The 13,385-nt window shown below is 37.0% G+C and overlaps 2 pseudogenes; both read left to right on the forward strand.

Moving 5' to 3' along the window:
* Positions 1 to 279: 279 nt before the first annotated feature.
* LOC149021401 (PRA1 family protein B3 pseudogene) lies at positions 280 to 1,443 on the forward strand (annotated as a pseudogene).
* Positions 1,444 to 7,078: 5,635 nt separating this feature from the next.
* LOC149021402 (putative leucine-rich repeat receptor-like protein kinase IMK3 pseudogene) lies at positions 7,079 to 10,140 on the forward strand (annotated as a pseudogene).
* The last annotated feature ends 3,245 nt before the right edge of the window (positions 10,141 to 13,385 follow it).

Genomic DNA, 13,385 nt, shown 5'->3' on the forward strand with positions numbered 1-13,385 from the left:
CCACTATCCGATCTGTTTACACCCCTACTCAGAGGTGGATCATGTGATATTGAACATAGTTTTTTCTTAGGCATATGCTTAAGAAATCGCCAGATCAGCAACACCAATTTGAAGAATTAGCCAGATCAGCAGCACCAATTTTAATACCAAATCGACCCCATTATTCTCAATTTGGAAACCATGTTACCTGAGTTGATATCAGCCCTAAATTCGCTTTAATTAAAGCACCCTCCCTCATACATTAAAAGCCCTATAAATATTTTAACCAAAAAAAAAAAAAAGCCCTATATATAAAAGAGCCACCGCCCACCAGTGGTCTTATTGCATTAAAAGGCTCGTCTCCCATTGGTCTCGCTGCTATATTCTTGTTTACAGGAAATCTCTGGATTTCTTTCCTACGCTGTACAGAACTCAGAAATCTCCTCATAATCACCTGCTAATTTCAGCCAAAGCTGCTCGATTTCATCTGCCTAAATCTATATTATCTCCGGTAAATTTGGATTCGAATCCAATCGAATCAACCGATCGAACGCAATGTCGTCTCCTCCTCTGCCGATTTCGAGTCCCCATTCGAACGTGAACGTGCCTTTGGGCGGGCAATCTCAACCTGCCATTGGAACTCCGGCGTTCCGTGCCTTCCTCAGCCGCTTCTCAGAATACGTCCGGCTAGGTTTCTCACAACGCCGTCCATGGCTGGAGCTTCTGGATCGTAACTCCTTTGCTCGCCCCGATTCTCTTACTGAAGCCGCATCTCGTGTTCGCAAAAACTATTCTTATTTTAGGGTTAACTACTTGACCCTCTTGGCCTCTGTTCTTGCCCTCTCTTTGCTTTCTCACCCCTTTTCACTCTTTGTCCTCCTTTGCCTTCTCGGTTCCTGGCTCTTTCTCTACCTCTTCCGCCCCTCTGATTCCCCTCTGGTGATTTATGGCCGGACTTTTTCAGATCGGGAGACTCTTGGTGTGCTTGTCGTACTTACGATTGTCGTCGTCTTTCTCACCAGCGTTGGCTCGGTTCTCATCTCTGCTCTTATGGTCGGATTAGGGATTGTTTGTACCCACGGTGCATTTAGGGTTCCAGAAGATCTGTTCCTCGATGAACAAGAACCTGTTAACGTTGGATTCCTCTCATTTTTAGGAGGTGCCGCATCATCTGCCGCCGCTGCCGCAGCACCTGCTGTTGCCTCACGTGTATGAGCATCTCATCTGGGGTGGCAATGACGGTGACAATGACGATGACGAGGTTAGCCTTGATTAATTTTGTAGAAAGAAAGATCGCAATTCTTGCGTTAGTCTGTTTTTTTTTTTTGGGTCCCCCGTCTTTTCTGTAGTCTCTCTCTATATAGACTGGATTTGGATCCACATTTGTAGATCTGTTCTGGTTTTCTATTTACATCAGATAGAAACTTGTATAATTTCTGAATTTGAATCTTTAATTTGGTTTTCTCTGTTTTATTCACGATTCATCGTTCTCGTCTAATGAAAGTTGTGGACCATCATCTATGTCGTTCTCAAATTTTTGTTCGATGGAATGCAGTGAATGGGCAGTTTTCTTAACATTTTGACTTAAAGAATTAAGACTGCCCCACTACACTCTTATAAAGAAAATGAAAAGAACTTTGGACCGTGGTGTTCTATCTTGGGTTGTTAGGATCTTTATTCTCTTATATATGGTTGAAGTTATTTCGTAATTGAATGTTGAGATCATTCCTCTAGCCATGGTTCCTTGTCTCCCAGATGTCGAAGAATTTGTTTCTGGTCTATTTCTGCGTAGGAAAAGTGTGGTTTAATTCTTTTGCTTCTCTGATTTCTGAAACTTTCTCCTTTGATTATTATTTTGTACTTCGGGTTATGACTGGTGATGTTGCTTAAAAAAGCACTTTAATATCTCATAGGTACATGAATCAGATGTTCCTGCAATTATAATGGGCTTGAACCTTTCTTTCCTAGTGTGAGCGTGGGAAGGTGTTTGGTGTTCATTATAATGTCCTTAGTTTTAAGAACTGTATATGTAATATACATGATTTGAGTAAAGAGTCTGAGACTATCTATAAATTCGGTTTGCTGAGCAATACATGCTGGGTTGGTTTCCCAAAGTTGATTTATTGTCTTGTCTATCCTCTGTTGATTCTTTTGCTCCCAGACAACTTGGCTTATTCTTTTTTTCCTTCTCTCTTTTTGATTTAAAGAAAATCACATATGTTCCTTTTCATTGATTAAATCCCCACCTGTGTCCTTAACTAAGTCCTGATTACGTATTTGATCATTGAGCCTGCCTATGTCTGAGTTTCACATTTGTGTTCTCAGATTACATATTTGGGTATCCAACCTTAGCATGGATTCCTAAGTTTTCAAGTCCCAGTGCTTGCTCAGCAGAAAAACACCTATTTTGTTCATAGATATGGATAGAGTAGCAGTTACATCTTGTCTCCGGTGGAGATGTTTCTCAAAGCCGATGGGAGCATCACTGAGTCTAAAGAAATTATGCGAATTCTCAACTTTCCTAATACTGTGTTGTTTTTTGTGAGATATGTGAATCATTACAAGTAAAAACTATCAGTAATAGCTGGAAGAGACAATGATATATTGTTGATTGCAGCAGACTTTTTGGCATCCCAAAGGGGCAGACCTTTATTTTGAAAGGATTGATGAATGAACAAAAGAGACCTGGATGTGCATTTGGCTCTGATTGTTTCTCACTTGAATGATTTATTTTGTAACTTCTTCCTTTTGGGCCTGGTCTCTTGGAATATGCTATTGACATGGAGATTTCAAAGTCACCTTGTGACACAAGAGATGTATCCAAGATATTCTAAGAAGGTAAGGTTAATGTGACTATCCATATGATCTGGGGGGGGGGGATGATAAGGTTACTGTGCCTGCCCCTAGGATCTGGGGATGATAAGGTTACTGTGCCTGCCCATAGGATTTGGGGATCATTGAAGAAGATATATCCTCCCAAGGTTATGTAAATTGGTGAAACACTGCCAGATCTGTAGCAAGTTCTCTATTTTTGGGGGGATCAGGAAAATGTTTCTCTTTGGTGAAGCTATCTGATGGCATTGAAGTTTCAAATGGACATGGTCATATGTTGCTTTATGCAGCAGAAAATTTTGGAAACTAAGAATAATGAAGATGAGACTGAGGATGCAGAATTGGATTAGACTATGGAGCAGTTTCCGAAATTGATGAATCCATGAAAGGGTGAAAGTTGACTTGATGTTGGATTGTGTTCAATCTCTCCGATGTATTCCCTAGTAGATGAAAGTTCTAACAGAGGAGTAAAGGAACGGACCCAAAAAAATTCAATAGAAAAGCTTACACATGTGCGATTATTAATAGCAAAACGAATCAGGAAGTTTGTATACTTCCCTAGGAGGGTCTCTCTTAAATGAGTTATAGAATTCAGTCATGTGTAAAATTGTAATTTTAGGGTTAAGAATTGATTTAATGAATGTTGTTAAATTAAAATATTATACATGGGTGAATCTTATTAACCCATTGAGCACTCATTTGGAAAGTTCCTCCAAGGGAAGATTTAGGCTTTTGGTTGTTCTGCTAATTGCTATTAATGGTTGCTTGTTTGTAAGCTTGTTTATTAATGTTGTTTCTCTTTTAAGATTTCTCAATCTTTGCTACATTTTATTAGTTGCGAGTGAAATTAAAAGGAACTGGAGTGACTTCAAACCTGGTAATTATTGATCAACAAGATTGGATGAACTCGGGGAGTGAACATTCCTATGAGTCTTTTCTCTTCTCTCTATTTGAAAATATATTTGGATGAAAATGGAAGTCTTATTAAGGGGTGGGGGGAACATTTGTCGATGCTACACTCGAGATTAAAATGGTTTTGTTAACAAAAAAGAAAGAAAGATTAGAATGGTTCCTAGCTTGTCAGGAGGATTTGGAAAGAATATCAAATCTCTGGCTAAGTGCATGACCAGAGTTCTAAGTAACTTGCAACTTCATTGAATTTACGAACAGCAAGATCCATTTAAATGCTAGTAATTCATTATTTTTGGAAACTAAGGTTCATCCAGGTCAGTTTGCGCATTGACTACATCCTCAGGGGAGACACCTTGGTGATAGTTGAATCCAATCTCTTCACTAGGTGTGGATCTTACTGCTAGAGCAACTCTGCGTTGGCAGTAATTCATTATTAACTGCATAAAAATTGGTTAATCACATTAAAATTATATGAAATATCGGGTCAAGTAACAAGTAAATGAATAAATCTTGCAACAAGTCTCTTATGCCATTTTAGATTGGCAACTTGTTTGCATGTAGGGTTGCAACAGGGCCGGGCTTTTGCAATCCCAAGCGTAGCCTAACCCTATATTCTCTAATCTAAGTTCATTCTTGCCTAGGGGTGTCAACAACTCGGGTTGGGCCGGTTTCAGGTTGTGCCTAAAGGTTTCAGGCTAAAAAACAATCAGTCCAAACATAACCCATTCAGAAAATAATGGTTTTGAGCAGATGCAGTTTGGGCTAACGGTTCAAAATTGGGTTTACTAACAGTTTGGGTTCGGGTTTACTAGTGGTATGTTTTGAGTACCTTGTTGATGTGTGGAATTTATCAAGAGCATGTGGACACATATAAGCATTAAGTTCTCTCCAAGTCTCTTGTGTTGGGTGTTCAAAATCAAAATCTTTTTTCTACAAAGAAGTAAAAATTATAGAACTAATATACAAAAGAAAGCTGGCATCTTGATGAATTTTAGTGGGTTGTCTTTGTTTATTCTCCTCCCCCTTCTTGACACTTGTAAAAATGGATCAAAATAAAACATTAAAAGATTTTCAAATGATAAACATTTACTAAATATTTACTAAGCCCATCTTTCAAATGACAAGGATTTGACAGGCTTGTTGTTTGCATATTCCAAAGCAAAACAATTAAGGAAAACAAATGGATACTTAGGCGTTTGCTTGTCTTTTACATTTAAATTTATTTTATTTTATTTATTTACAAGGTTTAAAGTATCCCACTATACCATACGATACTAGCCGATACTTATCCATATTTGACCCAACAGATATGATACATCTCAATACGTCTCTCCATTGAATTACATTAAAATACATTAGCCAGAGTGATACAATACTCGATACAGGACGATATGTCTCTTAAAATCACCTAACGAATATGATACTGTGAATCCGACACTTTAAACCTTGTTTATTTATAACGGGTTTAACAGGTTGTTCAGGTTTAGCTGGTTTTGGGCCAAACGGTTCCAGGCTAGCGGGCCACACACGAGCTGGCCAGCACTAGCATGTTAGAATAATAGACCAGAGGCACAGTACAGACAGACCAATTACAGAATCAAGAAGAAACAAATATATAAAATATTGGGATAATTACTATTGCCCCCTTATACTTTGGTTTTATTACTAATCAAACCCCATTCTTTGTGAAATTACTATTGCCCCCTCACTTCTAACGGTGTTAAGTTTTGTTAACATCAAATATGAAATGTCTATTTTGCCCTTATAATTAAGAAGTCAAAAATATGGCATTACCCTCATTTGTAGAAACTATATTGCATGTCAATTATATCTTTAAAATCTTATATTTTAGAATTAGTTTTGGATTTGGTGGGACCACATACTTATGATTGTTGAAACTTTCACATTCCACTTAAATTTTTCATAATCACCATTATGGAAGTTTTACAAACAAATTAGCATATAAGATCTAATTGATAGAAAATTTGTTAACATACATAATGGTCAGCATATATTAGGTGATTTTCAATTTGCAGCTTTGAATTAAATTTGATATTTCTTAACATTTTAAGTTTTATTTAATTACATCTTTCCTTTATTTGGTAATTTATTTTTAGAGAAAAAAAATCACATATTTCCTTTATTTGGTGGTTTCTTTTTAAAAAAAGTGAAATTAAAGTTAATTTTTTCTTATTAAGAGTAGTATTATAACTTGAAAAAAGAGCAATTAGTAAAAAGATAATTGCATGGCTATTTTTGGGATTTTGAAAAAATATATAGATGCCACATCATCAGTAAACTAACGGAGCTTAACGGTAGGGGGCATTAGTAATTGTAGACAAAGTTAAAGGTTGGAATAGTAATTTTAAAAAGTACAGGGGATAAAGTAGAAATAAAATCAAAGTACAAGGGGGCAATAGTAATTATCCCTAAAATATTCTTTATGTCAGAATCACTTACCGAATATAGTAGAATGAGCGAAAGGAAAAAACACGAACTTTCACTGCTTTTCCTTAAGGTATTTGAATGCCCCCTTTATGCTTGAGTTGGGTTTGACCTTGACGTTCTTACCTCCAAGATACAACAACTCTTAGATCCGAAGGCAGCACTCCAACGGAGTCTACTTGCAAAGGAGATCCGAAGGTAACACACAGTACCGAATGAAGAGAACAAAAGAAGGAATTTTCTAACACTAGATTTTCGAAATTCTGTTTTTCACAAAAAAAAACGGAATAGATTCTTGTTCAGAGCTTAACTTCTATTTACTGACTCGTATGGACACCTTCAGAGGGCTGCATATGTACATAAGTAAGGTTACCTGCAGAGAGTTGTGGCTGTATGATCAGTCACCTCCCTACTGCAAAACCCAAAACCGGGTTTTCTAGATCCACGACCCACGACCCACGACTCAAGTCCCATCATAGACAACTTAATATTATTTATATAATATTACAGTGCCCCATGGCTTGGTCAGACTAGGGTCTAGGGTCTACGGACCACTACTGCAACCACGCCCGACTTGGTCCAGCCCGTTGCATGCGCGTATCCACACATAGCTCTCTACCAGCATACACCCCACTTAGGTAGCTATATATGATTATATATTCATATAATCATTAGCTCCATCCGATGTGGGACTAAACGCATATGGTAATTTAAATCACCTAATATACATCCAGAAGAGTCCTATAGAAACAAGAGTCCTAAAACAAAACTAGGGAGATAGAGTTTTAATGATTTTGAAACTTATCTAAATAGTATATTATATTATATTATATATTTTTTAAAACAAAATCCAACATAGCATCAACAACAGGTGGGACGAGTTTTTTCAGCTCTCTTCCATCTCTTGATTATGCACTTTCAGAGACGATTTCCTCATGGTGATTTCGAGATGAGCATTCTAAAGGAAGAAAGTAACAATCCCCAAGGTAAGTCCTGGATTGAACCTGATCATCTGCGTGTAATCTACCGCTCTTGGACTCACTTCTCAGGTAATAAAACCTCTGCTAATCCCTGATCACCAGCCCAATTAAGGAAAGTCTTTGGACGAAACCCATGTCGCAACTTAGAAAACTTTGGTCTTCCCTTACTCTCCGGATGATGAAAACCATGATGGATCACTGCAATTCACAGATCCAAACAAAATCTGCACGACAGGTTATTCCATTTGCTTAATTGTTTTTTCTGTTAAGAAGATATATAAAGCAATTGAAGATATCTCACTGGGTTTTAAAATTTCTGCCATGAGCTTCTTAAGCTTGCTTTCTTGTTAGATTAATCTCAATGCTTCCGTGAACAAGTTTTAAGTGATTGGTTGTTAGCGTTAAGTATTTTTTGTTCTTCTTTTTTTTGCAAGTAGGTTTTAATTTTTTTTATTTTTAGTAGAAAGAGTTACCGTTTGCAATCAATTTGATCTCTTCTGTATTATTTTGAATTTTTGAATTTTTAAAATTTTGAATTCTGTTCAGGTATTTTAAAAAACGGCTAGTTAGTGCATTTTTTCGGACACTTGAGATTTTGCAGAATGATGTGGTTTCATCTCTCACCACACGTTGCTCCAAGCTGTGTTTAAGCAAAACACCTGTTAGGTACTCTTTCCTTCCATGAATTCAACATTCAATCCGCATCTCTCTAGTTTTCTATTCTGTCTTTAACTCTGTTCCTCTTCTATAATTTTCAGATTGTGCTTCCCAAAGTAACCAAGTTTATCGTAGATTTTTTGGTAAGAAAGAAGAACACAAGAAGAAGAAGATGAGTAGATCATGTTATAACAACTTCTTGTTGGTTGTTCTATTGTTAGCATCAATCTTCCAAGCTATCTTACATGACGAAGTATGGGACGGGTTTCGGATCACTCAAGCTGAATACCTAGCACTTCAAGTCTTCAAAGATAATCTTATTGATCATGGTGGAATCTTGCAGAGCTGGAATGACAGTAATGGTGATCCTTGTTCAGGAGGGTGGATAGGAATCAAGTGCTTCAGAGGACATGTTATATCGATCCAACTTCCAGGAAAAGGATTGGGTGGACAAATCACTGAGAATATTGGTCAATTCAAAGCACTTGCAAGGTTAAGCCTTCATGATAACAACATTGGTGGAGTAATTCCTATTTCTCTCGGATTCCTTCATAATCTTAGACAGGTGTTTCTCTTCAACAATAAACTATCAGGTTCAATACCTCCATCACTTGGTACGTGTCCTTTGCTTAAGATTCTTGATGTTAGAAACAATTTGCTTACAGGTTACCTACCTCCTGCTATTTCTAATTCCTCCTCTCTGATTTTACTGGCTCTCCAATATAACAAACTCTCTGGTTCTATTCCTGATAATTGGGGAGGTATTAGTCAATCTAATAAGCTTAAGAACTTAACTCTTGACCATAATTCTTTCTCAAATTCGATACCGATGTCTTTGAGCAAGTTGACTCAACTAGAAGAAATTTCTCTTAGTCATAATCAGATAAATGGAACCATACCCATTGAAATCGGAAGTCTTTCTGAACTCAAAATACTAGATTTATCACAAAATAGCCTCACAGGAGGCATTCCAGCTTCTCTTACTAATCTGACTAGCCTAATTTCTTTCAATGTGTCCTATAATGAACTGTCTGGTCCTGTTCCCTTTCTCTTGTCTAACAAATTCAATTCAACCTCTTTCTTTGGGAATCTTCAGCTCTGTGGATATAATGTTTCAACCCCTTGTCCTTCTGCCTCACCTGCTCTACCTCCATCACAAGTTACTATGAGAAACCCCAGACCCAAATTAGATAAGAAAGATATATTGATCATAGTTATGGCAATCTTCCCAGTAGTTTTGCTATTATTCTTATGTATCTCCTGGGTCAGGAAAAGGGCTTCTGTCACTAATGGCAACATGAGTACAGCTGATACTGGTATTGGGGGTGAAGTAGGAGGGGAAACTGTTATCACGATTGGGAGTGCAGTTGATACTGGAACTAGGGGTGAAGTAAGAGGAGAATTAGTTCACTTTGATGGACAATTGATTTTCACATCTGATGATTTACATAAAAAAACTGATGGGGTAAGGCAATGTACCTATGGGACTACGTATAAGGTGACATTAGAGGATGGGAGTGAAGTTACAGTAATTAGCTTGGAGAAGATTGCAAAAAATAAAAGGGAATTTGCAGTGGAAGTAACCGGACTGGGGAAGATTCGACATCCGAATCTTTTGGCTCTTAGGGCTTATTACTTGGGATCCAGAGGAGAGAAGCTTCTTGTGTTTGACTTCATGCCTAGGAGTCTCACGTCATTCTTCCATGGTATACTCCTTTTTACTAGTAACAATTTTTTCTACTTGTTCACAGTTGTTATATAATCCCCTATCTAATCATTTTTAAATTTTTGAACAGCCCGAAGACCAGACACACCAATTGATTGGCAAACTAGGATGAACATAACCAAGGATATAACAAGAGGCTTAAGGTACCTCCACATAGAGAAGAATATAGTGCATGGGAACCTAACATCAAGCAACATATTGCTGGATGATAACAACAATTCCAAGATTGCAGACTATGGCCTCTCTCAGCTTATCACTACTGATGCCAATTCCAATGTGCAAGGCTATCATGCACCTGAGCTCTCAGAGCTCAACATGGCCAATACAATGACAGACATCTACAGTCTTGGGGTTATCATGTTGGAGCTCCTTACAGGGAGACGACCAGATGGTGTAGACTTACCTCGGTGGGTGACAATTATAGTTAAGGAGGATTGGACTGAGAATGTCTTTGATCAAGAGCTCATGAGGGATGCATCAATAACCCGTCATGAGTTGTTCAACACCTTAAGATTGGCTCGCAATTGTGTTGACAGTTCACCAAATGAAAGGCCAAAAGTTCAACTAGTGCTCCAACAACTGAAAGAGATAAAACCGGAATTATGTTGAAGCCACTTACAGGGAGGGATTAAGGAGGAATGAATGAACTGAATGAGTTGGACAGCACCCAGTCCATTATAAATTATTTTTAGTATTCTGTAATGGTGTAATTAATGGGTTTAGAAGTAGTAGGTCTGAAAGATTATTCAGATGAATTCAGTATTAGAAGGTAAGCTTACCTTTTTCAATGGGGAGAATCAATTTAATCTTCTTGTTTAAGAATTGATGCCCAATGGAAGTTTGGATACTCTGCTTCATCTTATGTTGTTCATGTGGTTGACCTAGAGTTTTTTTTTTTTTGGGGGGGGGGGGGGGGGATATCTATGTTGAACAAATCTTTTGATCCAAAGGATTACTGTTACAATTATTTTTTATCCTTATTATTCCAATACTAATAATTTTGGTTCAAATGAAATTTAATCTTGAGATTGGAAAAACCAAGGAATGGGTTTTGCTATTACAAGCCAGGATGGAATGACAGCATATTGGTGAGATTTTTTTTGTTTCACATTTTCCCCCCCTTACATTAAGACTTAATAAGCATGACTCAATCTCTTTCTTTTTTGTGATTTAACTCAAATACTCTTTTCTTTGGCAAGAGAAAGCTACCTGTGAAGCCAAATCTGCAAAAAGGTAAGAATATGAAAAGAGTAGGTTGGTGTACAACAAGAAACAGGTTAAAAATCTTGGCGGTTGTCCTGTGTGTGTTAGATTCTAGCTGGACCTTCCTCACTTATGTCTGTTTCAGGAAAGTATGGTCGACGATGGTGATGAGGAGCTTGAGATGTCAGGATCTGAAGTGCATGATGATGAGGAGAGGAGGAGGATGAAATTGCAGATGTACATTTTAGCTTGTTTATAGTACCATGTAGATCATGTTGCTTGACAAAAGTATCCTATGAGATTCCTTCATAAATTCTTGAAAGTGAAAGAGTTGCATTCTATTCTCTGTCTTGAAATGAGTTTGAAGGTTCGGAAATTCTGAAATTCTCCCCCCTGTAATTTTTTGTACTGCAACTGTGGTTCATGGAGTCATCAAAATGGGTTTTCTGATCATGACAGTACGAATTCTTAGACGGAGAAGAAAATTGAAATGGAGATGTGAGAAAAGTGGACAAGCCCACACATGAGAAGCCTTTGTGATCATTAATTTCCTCTATTAGAAATCCTATGGTACTTCCTGGAGATTTTTCTCAGGAAGATTATTAGGTTCTTCAGTTGGTCTTTGTTTACAGTTTAGGGATAGATGATTATGCATGAGACACCCCTGCTTTTTAATCTTGTGATCAGAATGCATACCCAATATTTTAATCATTCCATTGTTTTGTTTTCATTGCTTGTTTTTTTCCCAGGAATATTTAATTGCTAAAGGCTAACATTTGGTTCACTTTGGTTATAGATCTTTTTTTTTTTAAACCATGATTTATGTCTTCTAGTACTTGTTAATATCATTAATTTGCTTTTAGTTTAAAATCAGCATTGTTTTCTTAGCTTTGTGGTCATGGTGTGTGTGTTTGTATACTTCAGATAAAAATGAGCAAGAGTTTGAAGAGGGCAGAAAGAAGAAAATCACATCCTTTGTGGTGGGATAGTCATATTTCCCTAAAAAGTTCAAAATGAATGGCTAATGATACGAATGGTTAGAAACCATAATTGCATCTTTAACCATCTCAGCAATTTCAATGGCCAATTCCCAATGTGATGCTTTTTTCTTTAATTCTTCTACTAATAGCATTCCTAGATAAATTGATTAATGTAAAGCCTTTGCATTTAATACTTGCAGATTTGTAACTACTTTGGTACAGATCTCATCTTTCAATTGGCTCACTACCAAGATAGAGAGTCTCTTACCATTGGTTTCATTGACAAGATGATTCAAAGTGCTGTTAAGTCTGTTTCATGGATTAATAATCATTAGCAATTACCTGTTGGTGAGCAGGATTTACTGAGTTTGTGAACCCTTGAGACCATGACACACCAGTTCAAGAGGTCAGTTTCCGAACCACTGTTTCATCTTCATTTGATTTTGAGGTTAAGGCCAAATTTGATTACATTGAAGCTGTCATCCAAGCTTTCCAATTAAAGCTTCTGCATGACTTTCATCAGATGAAATGCATCATTTGCTAAAGTAGAAGCTGGTTGGACAGAAAAACATTATGAAGATGAAATGCTTGTTAAGCAGTGAAGTTAAAAATTTTCTACTCACACTCCCTGCTCGCTTGTGGATTAAGTTTCATACATTACCAATCTAAAAGTTAGGGTTTACCAAGAAATTTTTTTTTTGATATGAGGCTTTATTCTCATTGAAAAGAAGAGATCTCAAAATTTTGAGTAGGTATATATGATTTTCTTATGGATCAAATGTGAATCTTTTATTCCAGTAAAAACGTTGTTGAATACAACACTTAATATAGGGGAAAATTTTTGGAAACATCAAGAGTCGTAAGCAAATGACAGGTACCAAGTGATGAAGGTATTGAATCTGATAGTTAATTGTTGAAGAGAAACACCCCACTAAAATTATGAAGGAATCCGAGGGAAAGAAGAATTGCTCCAGCAATGCTATCATCATGGAGGCTTAACTTTCTAAGTGCGTTGAATTGACCAATCTTCTCAGAGATTCATCCACCTAATCTTTCCCCGGGGAGCTCGATTGAGATAACCTGTCCTTTGAAGCACTTGATTCATTACCACTGTCATTCCAACTCAGCAAGATCCGACTAGTATCTATAAGATCATATTTGAAGGCTTGAAGTGCTTGGTATTCAGCTTGAATGATCTGAACCCCATCCAACCCTTTACATGAGATAGATTGGAATATTGATGCGAACAATAGAACAACCAATGACAGACAATTCTATGGGAACACAGTATGGTCAGAGAGCAGACAATTGTATGGGAACATAGCATGGTCAGAGAGGAGTACCGAATCATTTGAGATTTTGAAGCTTGACTCAGTCATTTCAAGTTTTCAAATTTTCAAGTTTTCATTCATCCAACAAATAATACCTGAGGGGAAGTCAAAAATAATACAGGAGAGATCAAATTGATTGCAAATTGCGGTTTTTCTTCTTTTATTTATTTAGCCATGGCAAAAATTTTAAAACCCGGTGAAATATCCTCAATTGCTTCATATATCTTCTTAACTGAAAAAGCAATTAAGCAAATGAAATAGCCTAATGCAGATTTTGGAACATCAAATGTCTTTTTGAAGCCATTTTGACATGCAGAAATAAACCTAGTTTTCTTTCAAC

The sequence above is a fragment of the Hakea prostrata genome, chromosome 3 (assembly GCF_041222555.1).
Source record: "Hakea prostrata isolate BN-2017 chromosome 3, UWA_Hpros_2, whole genome shotgun sequence".
Lineage (NCBI taxonomy): Eukaryota > Viridiplantae > Streptophyta > Magnoliopsida > Proteales > Proteaceae > Hakea > Hakea prostrata.